The sequence below is a fragment of the Osmerus mordax genome, chromosome 8, assembly GCF_038355195.1.
Source record: "Osmerus mordax isolate fOsmMor3 chromosome 8, fOsmMor3.pri, whole genome shotgun sequence".
In the NCBI taxonomy this organism is placed as follows: Eukaryota; Metazoa; Chordata; class Actinopteri; order Osmeriformes; family Osmeridae; genus Osmerus; species Osmerus mordax.
Window position 1 is genome coordinate 12,486,696 of NC_090057.1, and position 18,826 is coordinate 12,505,521.

General features: G+C 45.6%; 1 protein-coding gene across 1 annotated transcript in view; it reads right to left on the minus strand.

The window, feature by feature from the left end:
- The window catches only part of kif26aa (kinesin family member 26Aa), a 73,978-nt gene that overhangs the window by 54,197 nt on the left and 955 nt on the right, over positions 1 to 18,826 (minus strand). The window lies entirely within an intron of this gene.

Consider the following 18,826-nt stretch of genomic DNA (forward strand, 5'->3'; position numbering starts at 1 on the left):
GCTCTTGGGAAGCCTTCCAAATGCTCAGTGGGAGCATAGCGAAATCAGAAATATCAGTTATTATGTTGTGTTGCAGGCCGAGGGGGTTCTCAGTGCCTGTTGTTATTATCAGCGCTACAGGTCTACCCCTGAGGGCATCTCAGCAACAGAAGTCAATGCACAAGACAAAACACACCCGGAGTCCACCCAGCATATTTCACATCAGATTTGGGGAGGAAAGGAGGAGGTGTGGTTTAGGGGGAGTGAGGGGGTGGGTAGGACCTACTAAAAGGTATTTTCTGGTCTGCAGTACTGTCGGTTGCAGCAAATAACTGTCTAAACACGAATAATATACGCTGATTTCCTCATGGTGATCCTTTCCTTGGTTTAACAATAACCCGATGCCAACGGTGTTGGCAGCATCTGTAACTATGAGCTGCACAACTTGTGCTGTCCTAAGGAAAGCATGTGCGCTCAGTCAGAGCTTAACACAGCCGTCTGAAACCCCCAGAGGGAGGAGGTGCTCCAGCTGGGGAGAGCTGAGACTCGACTCCTTAAACAGACAGCACGCTGTGGGAGAGAGATCGCGGACGAACTGCACCACCGGTGACTCAGCGTGCGGACTCAACTTTCCCTTGACTTCCCGTGGTCTTCGTCTTTCGTTCTATTTACGGGACACATTTTTGTTGTTATGACCAAATGAGTGCGAGGTTAGGGCTCAGCCTAAGGCAAAACAGAAAAACGAACGGTTCTTTATTTTTGTTTGTTTTTGGTCAACAGTCACTAAGACCCTTGGAGGCAGAATGGATGGCTCATGGCGAAGGACACAAAAGTCTGATTCGGTTACCTCCTCCTTTAGGAAAACACACAGGAAACAGGAAATATCCACTTATTCCACTTTTCTACTAATGCAGTCGACAGACGTTGAGGTCTGTGTTCTTAACTGATGGCTTCAAGAACATTCGGACCCAGGGATGTTGTGTTAAGGCCTATCTGGGTCCAGTTACATGGTAAATACATCTGATTAGGCTGTCATAATCTTCTGTACAGCTCGCATGAAGAATAGAGCGGTCAGTACATGAGCAATCCAATTGGCAAAATATGTTGTACTGTAGCTGCCACAACCATCAGCGTTAACCAGAACAGTATGAATCTGCTCTGTAAATAGCAGAACTAGATAATATATGAAGAGGTAGGGTTTGTGAAAGTAGAGCAGCTGTAAACTGCCCGGGTACACCTGAAAACCTGACTTGGATGTGACCTAGGCGCCTTTTGAGTCACTGTGTTTGGCACTGCCTCATATTGACTTGGTTAGACCACCATTCTCCATGTCTATTCTGAGAATCCTCTTGTCATCGGACCTCCATGAAGGTGTTGTCGGTTACACCTCACCAAGGCTTACCTCATGCCTCCAAGCCCAGCATGGAGGCTCGATGTGTGGGAGGTCTACACACAGACACTCCCAGGGGGGCGTCCGGCCCACTCGCTGTCTATCTGTAAAACCTGCCAGGGTGGAGGAAAGCCTCTGATGTCATCGCCAGGCTAGGCAACACATCTGAGAAAGTCTAGAGAATATACTGTTCAGACAATACACAAGCGCTGCCTCTCTTACACACACACACACACACACACACACATGCACACACACAGACATACAAACAATCCCTCCGGCTCTGCTTAGAAGTGTGGAGAGACTCATTCAGATCAGCGCTCAGGTTGGCGGGGTCTTCACGTGAATTCAATTGTTACAGCAGTGTGAATGTGCAGGCAGTGTAATTCGGGCTCTACATTTGAAAGAGGGGCCGCTTCATTCCACGAAGGAGTGCGCGCGGTCGGAATTGTTATCCGTACATTTCATGAAATGCAAAGCCACCAAACGCGTACCAGGAGCGGCGCCTGCAACAAGGCGGAGTGAGGAGTCACGTTCTCTCGCCTTATCTTACACAAACTTCTGTGCTCTCGGTTAGCCTGCTGAATAATGACCCAGTCGTTACACCGCAGGTCACTCAAAACCAAGCAGGACCAAGGAGAGCAGACGATGATGAAGATAATTATAGACAGGTAATTCGCTACATGAAGAGGAGGGAGAAATATAATGGCATAACCTAATAGTGCAATTACACTTCATTACCATCACACCATGCCCCCCCCCCCAACGCCATTAGAACCAGTTATGGGACATAGCAATGAGATGCAGCAATTACGGGAGCAACGTGTTCACATTGCCCTGTGTTTATGACTGCCCCCCCCCCCCCCCCCCCCATAACAACAGATGTAATCAACCTCTGAACTCAATTGTGACTTAACGTCAACGCCACTTTCAACACAACATGGTTTGATTGTCGGATGCTGCACTGAAGCCCTGAAGAGAATTGGTAACGACAGGTGCTATTGTTTGGATTTGGCAACGTTTCGAATAGATCCACCTCTTTCTTCTTTCAGCAACCTTTGCACGCGCTGCGTTCAACCTTCATTGATTGATTGGAGCGTATTCGAGGCACTAATTAAGGGTTCCTCATCTACGTTTCCCCTTTGCACCTAAGACTGCAGGTATATTAGTATGGCTACTCTCCAATCATTTTTTAAAGCTAATGATAGTTACAGGCGAATCTTAATCTCCTTGACGTGAGATCAACAGTACTGGCATCAATACATATTCAGTATGGTCATTCTCATTTTGCCCTTCTGTGTGGCTTTGCTGTCTCAATGACAGACAGCTGGCTCATTCTCATGCAGCTCCCCTCCACTGGGAGTGAGGAGTGGGTAAACATGGATGTCTCGTGTCCCAATTAACACATTAGGCATGGCTGACAAGGATTTTCAGACATAGAATAGGTGTAGCACCGTGAACTTCCTAGTTAACTCACATACAACATGTCATTTGTCGACAAAAAAGTCAAACTGAACCTAATAATTCAACATGTGGCTTCCCTTTAAATGCTGCGTTAAAATCAGTGGGATTTTCTTTAGGATTATTTGCGCTAGGAGCATTCTGTGAATTCACCATCCAATACGATTATGGATTGTCTGTGTATTCAAAAATGACATGCTGATAAACTGAAAATCTAGACCAAAATCCTTTGATCCCCTGAAAAAAATGGAAAGGTGCTAATCCATGTAATGATCACAATGGAGGGATTTATGGTCTCTGGGTTCTAAGTCTGCCAAACAGTGATCCTGTCAAACAGTAGTCCTTCAGCCATTGTGTCTGGCACAGTGAGTGCCATAATGACCATGTGGCCTTGCAGTCACACAGCGAGCGGGGGAAGGCACTTGTTCGAGGTTCACTCTCCATTCGAATGAGACGAGTGGCAAAGGGAAAGCTTTTAGCAGACAAAGGATAGAGTTATTCCATCTCCCATAGAAAGAGTGTTGCCCCGTACAAGAGGCATGGGGGGGGGGGGGGGGGGGGGGGGGGGGGAGGAAAGAGACTAATTGAGCCCCGATGAATTTGAGCGACGAAAAACCAGAGAAGAAGTACGGTTTCACGCCCTGTTTTCAACCTGACTGGTCAGGAGAGAACAGCTGTGATTAATGTGATAATTATCACTCGAGGAAGCTGCGACGCCTGTTCACTGCACCGCTTTAACAATATCAAATACAGTTCAAAGAATAATTTGCATTGAAAAGATATGCTTATTAAGGCAGCAAATTAGCCAGGTGATTAATGCAATAGTCTTATGAAAGGAGTCAACTGAAAAATGCAATTTTCCTGGCTGAACAAAAAGAATTTTCTGCCAAGCAGATGGGAAGGCTACTGTTCTTTCTCCACCATGTTTGTCAGAGTTTATACAATGCCCAAGGGAGCAATTACAATGTAGGTTACTTCTTCATTCAAGAGCAAAGATAGTCTTCTCTGGGGGAGAAGTATATTAGGGCTGTCAAGGAGGCACAGGCTAAAACAAGCAGAAGTAGAAAAAAAAGTTCTTAGTACTTATAATACAGTAAAGTGTGAAAGAAGTTTCTCAGAGCTAAAGATGTTTATGCAGATATGTTGATGTAGCTGCATATATATCCCTTGTTCTGTTTGTCCTTAGCCCTGCACAGTGGGGAACTCTGAAGTCATGCATGGCTAACTTTACTACACTTACAAATGCATCTGACAAAGAGCTCTATTTTATACACTCCAAAGCATGTTGTTTTTTGGGGGATTCGCAATATTGTTCCTTTCCTGGTGCCTTGTTGTGCAAATGCCCTACATTGTTCCGGAGTCCTGCAGATGGGCAGACACGCTCTGGGAATAGACCTGAGCAAATATGTGAGGAAGAAGGTTGTTTTCCATTATTGGCATTCTGCCTTTGGATGGGTCATTTCTCGTCCCTCTTTGGGATGCGGAGACATGCTCTGAATGATTGCTGAGGGGCAAAAAGGTCAAAAGATAACCGGGTCATGTCCCCCTTTTTCCCACTGCTGACTCGTCCTTGACAGGGTGACTGATGGCGGTGAGAGAGAAGCTACAGGAAAGAGGAGTCTTCCTTTCTACTGACCCCCTCAAAGGACTTAGCGTAGCTTGGGCATGTTGGTTCTGTTGCAAGGTGAAGCAAAGACTAGACTGTAACTTCCCAAGTCCAGCAAGGAAGTCAACTCATGACAAGTAGAATAGTTGGAAACAAACTTTAGTACAGCCACACCAAAATGTTTTCAATATATTACCTAGTAATAGTAATACAAATAATGGATGGGACTATGGTTTCTCACTCACTCTCACTTTCCCTCTGTCTAGTTCAACCCTGGATTGCAGCCTACAGCGTGATTGCGCAGGCTTTCAGCGCTCTCCTTCTCCTCGCTGTTTTAAGACTTGAGTCATCTTTGACAACTCCTGGTTACATTGTAGAGGACATGTGTGGCATGATGATGAAAAGCTAATCATATCCACTCTGCTCTTTTAGAAGAGTCTCTGCTTGAGGTTAGTTCCTCCGTTTGGTATTTCATCTTCCTGTCATTAAGTGTCAAGACCCAGGAAAGCATCATGTCTTTATAGTCCATGAATCCATTTCCAACTCATCCAGGTAATACCTTTAACATGATGCACTGTTGTTTTCATTGAATTCGACAGGCTACTCTCCCCTCGGTAATCCAAATCGCTCAGCCCACCACATGTTTAGTTCTGTTAACTGCCGCACATGACCAAGTGCATTATGGGTGTCGCGAGGAACATCAAGCACACGAGAGGCCAATAACAGAAGAGGAGCCTGTGAGGAAACCATATCTGCTTCACCATGAACGCCTCGCTCAGGCTGACAGCCACCAACGCAAACAACATCAAACACCATTGGCTTCAAACACGCCACACACACACACACACACGTACACACCGGCTAATGCCTCATTGGTATTCCGTAGTGGTTCTTCCTCGGGCGAAGCCACAGCGGAGTATTTGCGAGTGGCGCATTGTTGTCATTTTTCCAGACGGTTTGTGTTTCAGCTGATAATTAGCAGCGTTTGTAATGAACTCGTCATGCATTATTCTCCCTCTGTCTTTCAAATTGAAAACATTAGCTCGGGTTAATGTAAACACACTGCTCTGGCTGCCACTGCCCGCCTGCTCTATAACCTCTCATTCAAACTGCCATACAACTTACTGCCTTGTTTTGTTTCCAAATAATATGCCACCGTGCCAGGCTTTTTCAATCCACGTCTGAGGGCGTACGTGTGTGTTGTACTGTGGGCAACCAGGTGTTAAATCACTTGTTGCCCCTCCTGGACAGAATCAAACAAACAAAGAGGGATGAAAAGAGTTATACAATAACACGACTTTGTGGGAAAAGAACATCCATCAAGGTTATCAAGCAATAGCCTCGTGGAAAGATCTAGCAAACCCCAGCTGACAGAGGCTTCCCCTCCTCACTGAGCTATCAAAACAAATACTGACCATGGTGGGTCTGGCATGGTCAATGAGGCAAGTTATGTTCCATACAAACTCCCTTGGCTGTTTTTAGTGGACCTGCAAAAAAGTGTCAAAAGCAGGGGCGAGGTATTCCACATTGACCGGGTGAAACTATCCCTGTCAGGTGTTCGCAGTAGGACCGTGGGCCATTTAGTTGGAACTTGTTTTCACTGCCAGAAAGGTCAAAGCAGCACACGCCGGACCTCAAGCCAACACACATCAAACACTTTCCTATCCACCCCTTTTTTCGCCCCTCCGGTTTCCTGTTTTGACAGGAAGTGGGTCATGATAGCGCCTAATCAAAACACACAAGAGCAAGTGCCAGGACTGAAGTAAAAATGTGTCTCTGGTGTCAAATATTTGGATATACTCAATAACAATGTATGTTTGCCTACTGCCTATACCAGTCCTTTACATAGGGATCTTCCAGAATGTATGGGCAAAAGCACTTGTTCTGAGTGTTGAGTGCCTTGTTGAGTGATGTTTTTAGATAAATCAAGATGGAATTTAGCTGACGACCACCACATGACCCTTCTCCAGTTTGAACAAAAGTAGTTGAAAGACCAACAAACAGTTCTGTGAGAGCCCAGTTTTTGTTACTCTTGCTTATGGCTCTCAAGGATAACTTGAATAAAGTATCTTTGACTATCTCTTACGGTATACAACACCTTCATGAGCAATGCCATACCTGCAATCTGATATCCCTAGTTTTACCTGTTGCATTAGACAACAGGTTGGGTCTATCAGTGATCATTGGTCACAAGAAGAAAGTAAAGGGCCCACACCAAATCAGAGACGAATAATGTGAACCAGATAAGGGCAGGGGAGGGGGAGTTTCACTAATGTGGGTTTTATCATAATCAACGACCTCAGGATTTCCCGGAAACTTCGACTACCTGCATTTGACTGACTCCATCATTGAAGTTCTCTGGGGTTTAAGTCCTGCTGTAAATCACAACACTGAACTTAATGAAACAATCAAGGCCAGAATAGCATGCCGAGTCAAGGATGGTCAATTTGGAAATACACCCAGATGTGTCCTAAAGTGACCTCCTCTTGTTTGGTCCAGCTTGTTGTCAAGTAGATCCTTCCTGTTTAGAGTTGGAAAGGGAGACTAAGGAAGGTTCTCACAGAACTAATGTGAGACACAGGTGCTGGTGATTAGACATATACAAATTCATAAGTGGTGTGCTTTGTTTTGTTTCTGCATTGCTCCCACTGCTACATGAAATGACATACAGCAGGCCTAAATGCATACCGCATTATTAAGAATATGTTTTCCTGCCACACACCCTGCGGTTCATACACACCCTTCGGCTCTCACACACAGATGGGGTCTCACACACACCCTTCCTCTGTTGACACCTTGCAGTCTTTACAGATATCCGATCAATTACTCTCAGCTACAAAGTAACCACAACTTTAATGAAACCCCTTGAACTGGCTCTCACAAAAATTCCGCCAGACATGGAACTTCAGAGAATTTGTTTAACAAATCCAAACTTTGCGTGCAAAAAAATCTGTTATCTCCCCAAAACAGCTTTCGCCGTTTCAACCTCAAAATGCCAACCGTCTAATCGCTGAGGCATCACTGATGACATCCAAATCTGAGACGAGAGACTGCCAAACGGCAGAGAGCCTGTGGCACAGGAGAGATAAGAAGCTGAAAGAGGGATGGGAATAACAGGGGTTAAGCGACAATGAGAATGTACAGCAAGCAAAGGCCAGTGGCAAAGCGAGAGAGTATTAGTACAGCAGATACCGAGACCTGAAGCAGGCGGCATATGAGAAGTGGGGAAGTGTTTGTCACTGTGTGCCATTAAAGCAAAGGTTGTAAGGTTAGCTTAAGTACCACACACCCCGAGGGAGTAGAGAGGCCTTTTTATACAGAGGGTCCCATAAACTGAGTACTAACTGCACCCTAATTGAAGACGTTATGGTTGTGTGTGTATGTGTGCCACCAAGTGTGTGGAGTATATATGTACTGTATGCGTTCTTAGGGAATCCTGCCAGAGATCTGGCAAGTTAAAACTGGTCAGTGTCCAGGTTAAGGTGTAATTGCAGCATCACTGTTATAAATAAAAACCCCAGGGGCCTTTAGCAGACGGTAAGTGATACTGTGAGACATTTAAGCACTCCAGTAGTGGCTGTAGGGAAGAAAATAGAGGGACTGGGAATCGATAACAGCACAAAGTGCTCACTGTACACATACGGGAAACTTTCAGGGACCAGGGTAGTGTTTGTGAAGATGCACAAAAAGTTGAACTGTGTCTGAATTCTACTGAACTCAAATAATGGGTTGGATCTCCTCTAATGCGAGCGACCTTGTAGGTATACGTGTTGTGACCTTGGAGGCTCGCTCCCATGACACACACATTCACACACCTACACACACACAGGAGGGACAATCATGGATCTCAAACACCACAGCATGCACGCTTCAGCACCGCTGACCTCATTTTACCTCTGTTCAGCCTGTGCACACACACATTTAGTTCACTGTCCTTATCAGACACAGATAGGGGCTGAGGTCGATCGATGGTCTATTTTTGAGACAGGATGGAATGGAGTTGGGGAGATGGAAAAGAGGAGAGGACAGGAGGACAGGAGGGGGGGGGGGTGACGTTTTGGGTCACGGTGACAGTCCGGGAATTAAGACGGCCGAAAACGGCTGCATTGATCTGCCTCATGGCTCACTTGGCCTGTCGGTCACTCAAAGCTCAACGACCACCCCCCCCCCCCCTCCCACAACCCCCTCCCCTGCCATGTTCTCCACCATGCAGAGACGTATCCGTTCAGTCTCGCCTTCTCTCTCCGCCCTCCTCATCTCTCCCCTTCCCTCCCCAACCCCGCCTTAACTCAACCCCCCCCTCGACGCAATCCAGACTTTTGCCATCTCGCGAGCAGTGTCTCTCAGACACCCTAACCACACCAACCCCCTACCTCCCCCCACCTCCTAGCTCTCCAGGCCCCAGGTTGATGACAAGTTCTGATGGTAGCAATTACAGACCTGTGTGTTACAGACCCCCCCTCACCCCCTCTCCCGGCTTCGTCTTGCCTCCCCCGTCCCCCCCTCCCCCCTTAACCCATGAATGCTTCTCATCCTTTATCCATTGTTCTTCAGCTTTCTCTCTCTCCAAATTACAGCCCTCCCCTCAACACTCGGATCTCAACACATCTCTACGAACAATCCCTACTTTCTCATACACAATCATCCCTTGTGTATTACCTGCATCCTATCACACAGACACATACTTGCACAATATCACATACACACACACACACACACACATCTCTCTATCTCCGGCACAGAGCAGCTTAAGCTTCCCACTCTCTCTCCAAAGGCCCCTCTCTCAGACAGCTGTGTGTGTGCCAACCCATTCACATGTGAGAGAGAGAGAGAGAGAGAGAGAGAGAGAGAGAGAGAGAGAGAGAGAGAGAGAGAGAGAGAGAGAGAGAGAGAGAGAGAGAGAGAGAAAGAGAGAGAGAGAGAGAGAGAGAGAGAGAGAGAGAGAGAGAGAGAGAGAGAGAGAGAGAGAGAGAGAGAGAGAGAGAGAGAGAGAGAGAGAAAGAGAGAAAGAGAGAAAGAGAGAAAGAGAGAAAGAGATGCAAACACAAGGGTATACAGTATAACCAAAAGCATTACAGTATAAGTCTTCCTGTAATTTCCACATTTCAAAGTTCCGAACAGTGTCTGTTCATGCCTTGAATTACTGAGTGCTGTATGTGTTCTGTGGGCACTCACACATCCCAAAAGTGAGCTTGTACAGCACATAACTGCACGCTGGGTTTAGCCAATGCCTGACAGCATGCAGCACAGAACAGTTGTATCATTTAAGTTTCTTTTGGGAGCTACAGAATCCATTATCCCTATGTAGCAGCAGACCCACACTATACAATACAGAACCATGACTCAACTTTCCAGTTTGGAAAATCGGCATCGGATTGTATATGTAAATCAATCAAACAGAAGCATTTCCTAAGAGCCCGTTTCAGAGCGCTGTTTCTAAAGGAACCAATGAACAATAAAGAAATGAGTCATTCAGAGAGGCTCATCCATCACACATTTTTCTCATTGTTGATGGCGGGATTACTAGAGGAACAGGAGGAAAGAACCACTTATCCACTCAATACTGTAGGCTACGCCATACAAACACGGAAGAACGAGACGGCCAATCGTAACAATTAGAGGAATCGGTTGTGACAGGCTACAGACTAGCATGAAGAAGAGCCTCATGCAGTACGTATAGTACATACATGGTTCTGGGAGAAAGTATAGCAGATTGAAACCGACAAAACTCTCTTTTTATGTTCTTTTTGTGCCTCGTTTCTGACACCATCGAGGCCTAGCCAGCAACGGCTGCAAAAACACAACAGCGTTCCATGCAACCCCTCCAAATGATTGTCTGCTTCAGGCGGAAAATTAGAACCTTCTTGTTATTTTTGTCTGCAACTATCGCCGGACCCCTACCACTCATATACACGCACAAATACACCCTTCAGAAACACTCTGGCCAGCACATCTGCCAATCATCCACCATAATCGGCGTGAACCTAACGCCCCTCGCAGGGGCGCGCCCCCGTCCACCCGCCTCTACCTCGACCGTGTCGCCTCACACGCACGGAAATTCCAGCAGAGGCTGGCCGCGCTCGTCTGTCATCACCGTAACTATGGTGACGGCATCAGAGGAGCTGGAGAGGCCAGCGTGTTGGGTTGATTTCTGATGGACGCAGCCCCCCCCCCCCCACACACACACACACACAGCCCCCCCACCCCCGGACCAGTTGTTGTCAGTTCTAGATGAGTGTGCGGAGGGATGTCAGAAAAAAACATACTGTGGTGGAATCGTGGAACAGCGGTATTCTTGCTTTTTTGGCTATTGTATAAAATAGTGCTAGAAATTATTTGTATTTGTTCAATCTGAATTATATGTCAATTAAATATGAGCTTTAAAAATGGCTGAGATTGCATAAAATACATGAACTGGAATAAAATCCAGTCTATCCATCAATCCAAAATACTACTTGGAGTCTTGTTGTGAGATACTGACTTAATTTGAAAAAAAGCTAATCATATTATCAAATTGTCACCCACAATACCCAGGAGTCCATGCAAACTGTCATTGGTCAAAGCACTGGCTAAATGAACCAGCTATAGAGATTAAAGGGGACTTTATGGGATAGTTAATTCACTTGCTCCACCATGAGTTGTGGATGACTCACTGATCTGAACCAATCAAACCATTCTTGCTCCGGGGCTAATGCATTTTGATAGGCTCTTAATAGGCGAGTCACCGATCACACATGGCGGGTCAACCAATTAAGCGCTTCACAGGACTGTTGCTCAAGCGTCACCACAGAGAACTCTACACGCCTCACAGAAGGCTTGACAGTAATGATTGTTCTGTAATCGATGCTCCGCCCATTCCTAAGCCCTCAGTGTGAACGGGCTGACACCTATTTTCAACTACGTTTTGGGACCAATCTCACTTGGGACAGCATTTCACCTCATCAACAGGAATTGCCCTTTAAGTTGCTTCTAAGTGGTGTTTTAGATCATGGAGGGTTCGTCATATTTTGCTGAATTGACTGGAATCGGAAAAAAGGGAATTCAACCATAGTCTCAGCCAGGGCTTTCCCTTGGGGATAGCCAGGGAGGGTCCACCTAGCACAGGCCAGAATCACTTACGATGCCCCGACCTTATGTACAGGCTGTGGGTCACTGCGTCCTTCAGCCTCCTTCTGTCCCTGGAGGATGGGGGGAGAACACAAAAACGGCGCGGCCAGCATTCACTCGGCTGGCGCTGACAGCCAGAGGTCCCCTGCGGGTGAGGAGAAAAGAGGGAGGCTTGGAAGAGAAGAGCCGCGGTGAGGAGTGAGAAGAGAAGGTCCTTGGCGAAGGTGTCTGACCAAGCAAAGCCTACCGCCTCACTCTCTCTTCGCTCTCTTTCTTCCTCTGTCGTTCTTTGTCTTTCTTTCTTTCTTTCTCTCTCTCTCTCTCTCTCTCTCTCTCTCTCTCTCTCTCTCTCTCTCTCTCTCTCTCTCTCTCTCTCTCTCTCTCTCTCTCTCTCTCTCGCTCTCTCTCTCGCACGCTCTCTCTCTCTCTCACTTACTCGCTCTCTCATTTATTCGTTCTCTCTCTCTCTTTGTCTCACACACACACACACACAGAAAACAGAGATCCCTCATAAACCCCTGTGTCACTTTTCAGTGCTGCAATGCTGAGGCAGCAAGCGCGATATTTTTGCATTCTCGTCTCAGGGCGTTGCAGCATGCAGATCCCAGGGAACCGGCGACATGACACAAAGATGCCCCTGGAAGTGAAGCTTGACTTGATGAGCTCCATCCACATTCACACCAGCCTGACAGGAACCTGTTAGGAAGTGTCAAATGTGATGGATAGGCCAGAGGGTAAGGAAAATCTTGTGAAAGTGCATTCCAAAATACCCTCAACCAAAGACGCTTCACACTCCTCGTGGAGCTTGTGTTACGTGTCAAGTGTGTAAAAATATAAAGAAAAAGACTAGAGGGTAACAACATCTTGAAAAGAAGCAAACAGCGTCACCTCAGCAAAACTAGGTTCACATACTTATATTGGACGAGAGCCCATATGATAAGTACAGCAAGGTACACAGAGATAAGAGGGTCATTTGAAGTAAAGAAAACTAAAAGCCTTAGTGGAGGTTATTGTCTTTCAGCAAACTAGAACAAAGCCAAACAGAGATAAGGATGTGTTATGTGTCAACTTCACAAGCGAGATAACGGGTCATAATAAGCTTCAGCCTGCTTCAGGTAGCTGTTGGCTATTGCAGAGGCTCGTGTGCTGTTCACAACTGAAATGTGCAGCTACTGTTCACATCTGAGATTTGCAGGTCCCTGGAAGGATTGATGAAAGCAATTTTGCGCAAGGTTACGCATCTTATGGGCGCAGAAGAGAGAGTGAGGCTACCCCCGGGATGCTTTACAAGGCAAATGAAGATGATGTCAGGGAACAACTGTGTTCGCTTGAGGTGAACTCATCTGGGCGTTTTCCCCCTGCGAAGGCTGAGGACACTAAGTGCATATCTGAAAAGATGCTTCTGGATGAGCAAGGAGGGGTGGACAAAGACAGGACCAGCAGTCAGGCAAAGAATACAAAATATATATTTTTGCCTTCTACCTCTGGGGCATGTTAAGGAATATCCCTTAAGTGGTGGCAGTGCCCTTGGTTTACTGCAAGTGTTTTCCTTTTGGCCACAAAACAAAATGGTGGCTAAATCTCTCAAACCTCCTTAGGCATTTTAAGGCATTCATAATACTGTTACTGGGGTATTAATGCACATTGTGGACAAAAGCTTAGTCCACTTGGTGTCATGGTTAAAGACTGTTAAATTATCCCTGTTCCACATTTTAGACACTGCTATAAATAAATATATTCTGTGCCAATGAATTGGTTCAGAATCCTTGTTTATATACACACACACACACACACACGAACAGACACAAATACACATTCTGTGTCCTAACCTCCTCCAGGCGTAGTCTCCACATCAGCAGCTACAGTCCACATCAGCAGAGTATGTGTGTGAGAGAGAGAGACACAGAGAGAGAGAGAGAGAGAGAGAGAGAGAGAGAGAGAGAGAGAGAGAGAGAGAGAGAGAGAGAGAGAGAGAGAGAGAGAGAGAGTGAGTGAGTGAGCAGGAGAGAGAGACTGTTCTAGGCAAGAGATAGATTCTTGTGATAGATTCTTGTGTCTATACTGCCCCCTGACATCAGATTATCGCTGTGTGGTTTAATGTGGCAAGCCTGCCATAAAAAAAACACTGATAGACTCAGTGTGTACTGTGTGTTTGTGTGTGTTTGTGTGTGTGTGTGTGTGTGTGCGTGTGTGTGTGGGTGTGTGTGTGTGGTCTACCGCCTCTGCCTCCATGATTTATGGAGTCTGTAGTTTACACACACTGCTGAGAGATGGACAAGAAACAGAGGAGCAAAGGCAAAGCATGCCAAAGGTGCACATCAGTGCTGTGTGTGTTCTATGTTTTAATTCATATGTGGAAGTGTCAGTGATCTTTTACTTAATCAAGCACAAATCAGTCTTTTTTTGACTGATTCAATTCTCGTGGATAATGTGTAAGAAGCCTAGTAGGGTGGGTAAAGTAATGCCTATGCCCTGGAAAATGGTCCAAAGTTATGTAATTATATGATCCTTTTCTTTCTCTCATTTCACGCTCCTAAATCAACTTTGGATAGTATGATGAATCTTTGTTTACAGTGGCTAATGAGTCAATATGCTTTTGAATCTACACCCTTTGGGCTGTGGGTTTTTTAAAGAAAGAGATTTAGTCACTGAAAGATTCACTCTGACTTCCAGGGACAGAAGATGCCTATTAGACTACCAGAGAGTGACTTTGTCTTATAAGTCACATCCCTCCACTTCTCCCCGGTACCATCGGCAGCCATTTTGAAGGCAATGCCTTCTGACAGGTCTTGGGTTTTTGACCGCGCCTGTGCTAGCGTGAAGGCTTACTTCGCTAAGGAATAGTGAGCGCAATCGAGTCGCTCGCTCGACTCACGCTGCAGTCGACTGAGCCGGGCCTCTACTTTCTCCCCCCCAGGGGAGACGCCAGCCACTCAGCTGCTCTCTCGGTGGGGGTCCTCGGGTGAACTGGGACGAGCAGAGCATTGGGCATCCCTACTGAACGCCTGACCAGAAATGAACCACTGAGTGCAGTTACATGGTCAGGTAATATGTACATCCACAATTAACAACCATGAACAACCATTCATTCTTTGGGGAATGATTGATGGGGTGAGATATTGTTTAGAGAATGGAAATAATCACGTTAATGCTATATTCAGGCTACAATTCACACCTGTTTACGACCCCATGGCATCCATCAGATATCTTGACGACCGGTTCTGAGTATCTCTAAGACAGCTACCAATTATCATAGGGTAAAATACTGGTTCAACTCAGAGTGAGTCACACATCACTGAGATGACAGCCAAACTGCCTATGAGTTAAATGAGGTAAAAACGGGGTGACAGCACCTCTGGTGGGAAAATGTGATACCACAGAAAGACAGAGAGAGAGAGAGAGAGAGAGAGAGAGAGAGAGAGAGAGAGAGAGAGAGAGAGAGAGAGAGAGAGAGAGAGAGAGAGAGAGAGAGAGAGGTGAGATAGTGAAGAAATCCCTGAAAAATGAAATTTTCAAGTACATTTTTGTTTTGTCTCCGTATGCATGCACAGGATTTGGCGAAAAGTCCTTTGCAATTCACTCACAGTTTTTCTGGCCTTGTCACTTACCATCTCCCAGTCATCATTCACCAACAGTGTATTATGGGACTGAGCAAACAATGTATCAGCAATATGCAACCAGTAAAAGCTTACCCACGATGCCATATACCCCTAAGGGAGTGCATCTGTCGCAAGGCTCTAAATGGATTATCCTAAACACAGGTTTATTCCCAATAGCCCAGGGGCTGCGGTCAAAGGTTAGCACATAGCTCACTTAAGAGTGCTTGGCATGCCCTGACACAACTGGTGTATACTTAGCATAGCTTCTGTCACAACAGTCTGGGAAAACTGCTAAAAGGCTAAACAGTTAAGTAAACTCCAACATGCAGTCGATGATGTTTAGGTCGTCAAATATGTTACAGGCAATTAAGGAGTTTTAAGGGTGCGTTGAGATGTGTGTGAAGCTTGTCATGTAATACACAGAGAGAAAATGAAAAGAAAGCTTCTCTTCAACGACAACTCATAAATAATGGAGATAAAAATCTGTCAATATCTTTGCATAATGTAGAAGGCAAAGAACCTATTCACATCCATCAATGTGTCTGTGTTAAAGGAACCATTCTCACTCAGCCTTGAAAATGATGCCTTTCTGGAAACCAATCTTTTCAGTAAAAATACGGAAATGCTGGAAAATAAACTTTAAAAGACTGTGTGGAACAGTATGAGACCACACCTTTCAGGTTGAGAGTTAGCAGAGGAGATTTGATTGGGATTTGTTGTGTGGTTTTGACCTTTCTGGTGTACTGCCTGTAATGTTTGTTATGGAGGTGAGGTATTGCAGCAATTAACCAGAAAGACAGAATTCTTTGGTTTCACCGTGTTGAGGATACACACTTAAACTTTCTTGCTACACTGGGGTTCAGTGGAATGTAACAAGGTCTCTCGGTTTTTTGGTTCCAATTGGTTTGTTTGTCTGGGCATCTCCTAACCTTTCATTAGAGAGAAGCCTGCAGCTCAGACAGGAATCTATAGAATTAGAAACACACATACACAGATACAGCTCAAAATCGCATACAGTTCAGATCCTTCGAGAAATGTACAAGAAATGTTGCCTTCTAGTTCAGACGTTCTAATTTTCCACAACAGTAGGTTTATTTGGAGGCAGATATGTCAGTAACTCCCACTCTACTGTAGGCCGACAGTAGATAGTACTGCAGGAGGCTAAACTAATGTTTGGCTGCGCAAGACTGCCATAGTTGTGGATTTCAAGGGATGTCATGTATAGGCACGCTAGCACTGCATGGATGCCTCATTCACCAGGTCTACTCATCCACTCGTACATTTTCATCATTTTTCCATTTTATCTGCTGTTGTTATCAAAGAGGCCCCAAAACAATCTCCAAGCATGGAAAACCATGACATGTTTTCTCTATCTCATTCTCTGTCTCTGTCTCTGCCTTACAGACACCCAAAAAAAAACTTACGCCAATGTGCCTCCAGATAAACGACAAAAACATATTTTCACAGCTTCTGCATAAGCTGGCAGGAAAACCAGTGGTCACCATTCTCTCTCAGCTCTTAAGGAAACTGATCTGACGGAGTTACGTCACCCTGACCTCCCTATAGAGCCCACTGTGCTGTCAGAAACTTCAGAGTTCCCACTTTGCATATACTGTATATTCTGCCTCTTTCTTGAAGAGGCTGACCAAAAAAAGAACGACTCAGTCTCTGGTTGTTGCTCTCTGTCTCTCTGGCTGTCTAGCTGTCTGTTTTGGAAGAGTACGAGGATATTGATCTGAAGCTGTAATGGAGTTTTTGCAAGGAATTTGACAGGCTCTAAAGTTGAGGTCAGTCTACAAAATAACGGGTTACTAAGAGGTTACTTTTAAGGACAAGTATCTTGTGTAGGCTATGGCATCCTTATCTCTCTTCGGCTTTAAAGATAGCAATTATTCAACTCGTCTCGATGTGTTTGCAGCCAAACACATCAAGCTTTGTTGTGTGTATTTAAGGTTGGAGGTTGTCTTGGGGCATGGCCACTGCTTCAAAACTTGTGCTCACATTCCACCCACACCCAGGCTTCCCATGCCAAATACCATTACGGTGTGTAGCATGACACATTAGCCACACATCACAACTGTTTATTGGAGCAACGAAGTGCAGCTAGGGCGTATCACAACGACAACTCAAACTGGTATATCCCTGCGAAGGACTAAGCTAAGATTCTTACCTCTAGAAAGGTAGACAAACAGACAGACAGACAGACAGACAGACGGACGGACAGACAGGGAGCCATGTGGGAAGGTAGGCAGGCAGGCAGGCATACAGAAAGATGGGCAGACAGACAGGCAGACAGACAGAGACATTCAGGCAGGCAGACAGACATACAGTATACTTCAAGGGAACAACTCGCGATTGATATCAGCGGTCAAACACATGGTATCAGTGCATCCCAAACCACTAAGCCAAACCACTAACCCTCATCCAACCCACTAACCCTTACCCACACCATTAAACCTAAACCCAAGGCATGCGGCTATACTTGAGGTGTGACCTGAGACTGCATCACCACCATGCCTGGGAACTTGGCTGCTACACCTGGCTGGGCTCACCCACATAGGCTCCAGGCCAGACTAAACCCTCCGAGTGTAGGGAAGGGGGGGGGGGGGGTACCCATCAAGACCTGGTCTGATGGCCATGATATTGATCAACTGAATACCTTCTGATGGAGGTCTGTGGGAGTTACAGCAAGTAGAATTGTTTTTCTAGTACAACAACAGGACACAGGAAAGTGCTGCATCTGGTCTAATGCAGTTGACCTTGCACGGCCTTTGTTTTTGTGTTTCTGGATTGTTTTGTCACAAATGAACCTGAACTTGAAGCCAAGTCAGTCACGCCAGCTCTTCTCATCATTTCAGAAATCAAACACAGTCCTTTTTTATTTAACCCTTGAATGGCCTGGACATAAGAGGGTCGTTTTTATCTTGTTACCCTAGGTTATAATAATGGGCATGACTGACTCCATTTCTGAGCCTCAGCACTTCCTACCTCGATGACAGAGGGGATCCAATGAAAGCCATCGCTCATAATGATGAGATCATAAACCGCTTGCTGACTAGGTCACCTTTCCATGGTGGGCAAATAACTGACTGCTGATGTAGGAGGAAATTCACATGTATTAGCGTGTAGTGAGCATGTAGCACTTGAAAGGGAAGACTGGTAGAATGCAACAGAGGAAAGAACCAGGGGAGGTGGTGTGGAGTGAGGAGTATGTTGGATAGTTTGCTGACCAGGACACAGTGCTGGCTCTATGGAAGCTTTTGATATGTGGATCGGTTTGGACCTTTTTTCCCTTCTGTCCTTGCCTACCAGCGTTGAAAAACAATAACGATAAGAAAGAAAGAAAGAAAGAAAGAAAGAAGGAAAGAAGGAAAGAAGGAAAGAAGGAAAGAAGGAAAGAAGGAAAGAAAGAACACAAATTCGGAGTAGATTTATTTATTTATTGATATGGAAGGGTAGGGTTGTCACTGTGAACAACAGTTCTTAATGTCTTTAATCACAGGGATGCTTTTTAAGGATCTTCTTCAGATATAAAAAGCTTTCAAAGGACCTCAGCCTCATAAAAGCCACCAAAAATGATTCAACTTTGTATCAGGCTACAGACAAAGCCTTGCTTTGGGGAACCACTAAAACCTAAACCAATGGGCTCCTGCTAGGTACCGTATATGGATCAGTGGTCATTTG